Genomic DNA, 4,636 nt, shown 5'->3' on the forward strand with positions numbered 1-4,636 from the left:
GGAAGCAAAAGAGATGGGATTTCTTCTTTGCTCTATTAGTGCTAGTTTTACATTAGTTTTATGCTGGTAGAGCAAAGAAGAAATTTCATTTCTTTTGCTTCCGTGGCAATCCTTTACTCCCCAGCTAGGGTAAACCACTACAATATCTTCTTAGCGCCACCAGTGTAAAACTAGCGCCGGAGGAGCTAAGGAGAAGTAGTTTATGCTGGCTGGAGAGGAAAGAATTGCCATGGAAGCAAAAGTGATCAGATATATTCTTCTTGATTGTGCCATGTGGCCCAGCGAGGGAGCGGCCTTCTCTACACTGACTTCCTGAGTTCGTCAAAATGTAAGTAAGCGAATGGTGATGGGGTGAGGTATGAAGGAGGCCCACAGGGCTTTAGGGAAACCAAGGGGCAGGAGGAAGAGCATGGGATGCAGGGGTGTCAAACTGCTGGTCCGCGGGCCAGATGCGTCATCCGGAAGCCACGCCCACCCCATTGCCGGCAATGGCAAAACCATCTCGATACGTTGCGCAACGTCACGTGATGTTGTGAGTTTGACATGTCTGTAAAGGGTGGGAGAGGCCTACTGGGAGTGCCTGTGCCTGCACTAGGCCTCCCTTGGTTTCTCCCAACCCTAAGTCACCCCATGCTCTACCTAACAACCCACGCAGTCGTTTAACGAATGCATTGGGGAAAACAGGGACTGGGAGGTCATTAGTTAGATGCTTCATTTAACATAATCCTCAACTTCTGACATGAATGGACAGGCTCCGTTAGTGTTGTAAGTCAAGGACTACCTGTATATGACTTGACACAGACAATTCAGCATGTGCCCTTAACTGGGATTATTCCAGGAACTCTTGCAAATGCCATCTAGCATCCAACAAATGCCAGATAAAGCAAATGAGTTTTACATTAAACTGCTGCTGTTAGATACCAGTCAAGATGCAATGCAGAGTGTTGTCTTATCACCAATTTGTAAAACTGCCATAAAGACACAATAGCTTATTTCTTTGTATAATTTTGTAATTAATTTTATAATTCATATTTTAAATTAAATTTAAATTAAGTTATCTAACGTACAGACACATAGGAAAAAAACATTTTGTGTGCTGATCTTTGATCACAGTAAAAGTTTGATACCATTTATTAGAACAGAAAAGATACTTAAAGGATATGAATAAAATAATGCAAGATTTACTCGGGGTTTTGCCAGATGGGGACTGGGATGTATAATGAAAGCTATTGTTTTTAACACTAGATCAGAAATGTAATACAAATGCCCACTGTGGCTGCAAAACTCACCTCCTGTCACTTGGCTCAAATGTACAATTCACTATGATGAAGTCATCCAGATCTTGGTTTCTGTAAAGATGAAACAACGGTAATTTATTTTTAATATATTGCAAAATTAAACTGATATAAAAGCATAAGGGGAAGGCAGACCTAAAGGCATAGCTTCCTTCAAGCAAATGGAGTCTTATGACTTTTTCTATCTTACTTACCTTATATGATCTGCAAATTACAGTAGGAACTTGTTAAGTACTGAAGCACTGTATAGGAGCATTTTCAAAGCAATAGCAATAGCACTTAGACTTATATACCACTTCACAGTGCTTTACAGCCCTCTCTAAGTGGTTTAGAGTCAGCATATTGTCCCCAACTATCTGGGTCCTCATTTTACTGACCTCAGAATGATGGAAGGCTGAGTCAACCTTGAGCCAGTCAGGATCGAACTCCTGGCAGTGGACAGAGTCAGCCTACAATACTGCATTCTAACCACTGTGCCAGTACAGCTCTAATCTCAGAAAGAGATTAGCAAAGCAGGTTTAATTACTACAACACTTCTTAATACTGAGAAAAACACATCAGGTGAAAAGCTTGCTCCAGAAGTTGTGGGTACTCCACCACTGGCAATTTTTATGAAGAGATTGGACAAACATTTGTCCGGAATGGTATCATGTCTCCTGCTTGAGCAGAGGGTTGGATTAGAACAGCGGTTCCCAACCTTTCTAAGGTCCAGTTCTCATTTACACCTAAGCATACACTGGCCCAACTTCATTTTACCAAATTGCCTTTGTCTCCAAGTCCTGAGGGAGGCAGATTTAAGTCATTCTTAACTGTACCAGTTTTGAAAAAGTCTTATCCTTCTTTTTCTGACACCATCGAAGAATAGTTTTAAGGAATATAAATTCTCTTAGTGACTGACAATGCCTTGAAGCACACATTAAAAGCAAGATAGTGTTCAGCATGGAGACAGCCAAGTCATGCCACTATAAGTAGTCCTTGATTTGCAGTAGCCACCCCTGCCCACCGCCCGCTGCACCCTCGTTCACCCTCCTGCAACTATGCCCAGAGCTCACACCAGACTGGCCTCTTGCACACCCTCCAGCAGCCATCCCCAGCCTTCCAAAGCTTGTATTGTGCTGCCCCACATGCGCCTTCTCAAAAACCTTGCAACAACCACCTCCAGCCCAGCAGTGCTCACATCCTGCCAACCTAAGCAACACAGTCATGTGACATTATGCTTTACATCCACATTGCTTACCAACAGAAATTCCGATTCTAACTATGCACCACCCTTCTCTAAGGATTACCTGAACACTTTTGTGCGGTGTCAAGAATGGTGGAAGTAGTACAAATTAATACTAAATATCTATACCAAAGGTGAATAGAGACTTACCCCTCCTTGCTGTTATCTTTGACTGCAATCAGACTCTCCAAGTCACAGCTTGTTTAAAAATGACACAAAATCAGTGTAAAGATTTCAAGCAGGTAGAATTATTAATGTACATTAATTCCTTTTAATATATTTAACATCTGAATTGTAATTCTAGATTCTATCTGCAAGTAGCTATTATTAGCAGCACTGGTTTGTTTTAATGAAAAGACAAGTATAAATTTAACAAATAATGTGTATGAATAATATAGCTACATAATATTTGGAGAGAAGTGGACATGCATATGTATGTTTTAAAATTCAACAAGGGACTTCCAGTTTGCCATCGCAGCTGCCGCGGATGCTGGAAGGTGAGCTCTGTCTTCCGCGTTTGGTTTCGCTCCGCTGGGGGACCCTGGAAAGGGTCGAAAGTCACCCTCTAGGGGCGATGAGCAAGGAGGGGACCCCCGCTTGATCGCGGGAGGGCAGCAGCCCTTCGGCTCGATCTGGGGCAGCCCTCCAAACCGGCAGAGGAAAGACCGGCCATAGTAATACGGCTCATCATTAGGCTGCAGACAGCCAAAGTCAAACTCACCACCAAGCACTTTGAAAGCAACGTGGATGAAACTGGGTGAGATCTGATCTTCTCTTTATCCTAAGCATTTTCTTTTCCTGTAAAAGCTGCCCAAAGTAGCTTTCCCCCTGTGAGGAAAGATGGAAGGGAATTTCTATCCCACCCTCTAAGAATAGCGGCGACTGACTACCCAGGGGAATTAAAACACTAAAAGAACAACTTTAATCTAATTGGATTTATATGTCCCTGAAACTTGGGGACTAAAAATTTTCTTATTTTTATTGGAGACTTTTGCTTTTATCTATAAAAAAGAAATAAAATTGGAAAAAGGATTATAAAAATTTTGGACTTAAAAACTTTAAATGGCATCGGTGACATCTTGTGGTGAAGTTTGGTATTACAATTTGTTATTTCCTATCTTAGATAAGACACTTTTGACCTTGGCACCACCTGTGAGAAACTCTGCTGTAAAGAGAACAGCTGGGTGGCATAACTGGCCTATTTGAACTATGAATGTAAACCTTTACTGACTTTCAGAGTTATATGAGGGAAACTGCCTTCCTATCTCTTTATCTGAGGAACATTGGTTACTATATGAGATGATGAAATACCTCGGACTATAAAATCTTGCTTGACCAATGACTTCTACTATAAAGACTATTTATAAACATGTGAAAGAGAGGTCCCATACCTAGTTATAAAATTATTTTTAACGTCTGATTTTAAAGTCTTCAACTTAACACATTATTAAAAGAATATGGATGAAGAACTTTGACTACAACCAAAGAACTAATAACGCAGAAGATAACAGAATAATGGAACAATCAAATATTCAGAGGACTCAATTGACCAACAAATACAGTTAATGGAAAATCCAGAAAAGGGAGTGATAACACTGAAAATGGAAAAGACTTTCTATATAAATCAGAACAAATTTGAGAAAGAAGAACAGATTGAATGGAAGATAAACATATCAGGGCAATCATGGGGAATTGGAATAATAGGGAGACAACTTAATGAATACAAATGGGCTAGCCCTTCCAAAAAAATAGCAATTAAATGATCTCCTTTATTTCAAATAACATATATAATAAAGGAGGGAGATCTATTTGACGATCTAAAATCATTGATATGAAAGGCTAGTTGGCAAAGGAAGAAAGTCAAAATAAGGCTGAAGAAAACTGGGGTTTTGATTTATTAGAGGGATTTCATATTATTAATTAGAGCAGCGGTTCTCAACCTGTGGGTCGCGACCCCATTTGGGGTCGCACGACCATTTCACGGGGGTCGCCAAACCACTCCGTCCGCCATTTTTTTTTTGCCCTTTTCCTTAGCTGTGCTACTCCCTGTGCTTGGCGGCAGCCTGAATGCACGAACTTTACCAAATGTGCCCTGCAGGAGGCGTGTGAAGAGCGCAGG

The 4,636-nt window shown here is 41.0% G+C and overlaps 1 long non-coding RNA gene across 1 annotated transcript in view; it reads right to left on the reverse strand.

Moving 5' to 3' along the window:
* Positions 1-1,295: 1,295 nt before the first annotated feature.
* Positions 1,296-4,636, reverse strand: part of LOC107299420 — an 8,256-nt gene continuing 4,915 nt past the window's right edge. The window contains exons 2-3 of the long non-coding RNA XR_001549176.1: positions 2,668-2,715; positions 1,296-1,349 (exon numbers count right to left, since the gene is read on the reverse strand). This is a non-coding gene — a long non-coding RNA (uncharacterized LOC107299420). The remainder of the gene's footprint in view (positions 1,350-2,667; positions 2,716-4,636) is intronic.

This window comes from Protobothrops mucrosquamatus, unplaced genomic scaffold, assembly GCF_001527695.2.
Source record: "Protobothrops mucrosquamatus isolate PMUCROS unplaced genomic scaffold, P.Mucros_1.0 scaffold4893, whole genome shotgun sequence".
In the NCBI taxonomy this organism is placed as follows: Eukaryota; Metazoa; Chordata; class Lepidosauria; order Squamata; family Viperidae; genus Protobothrops; species Protobothrops mucrosquamatus.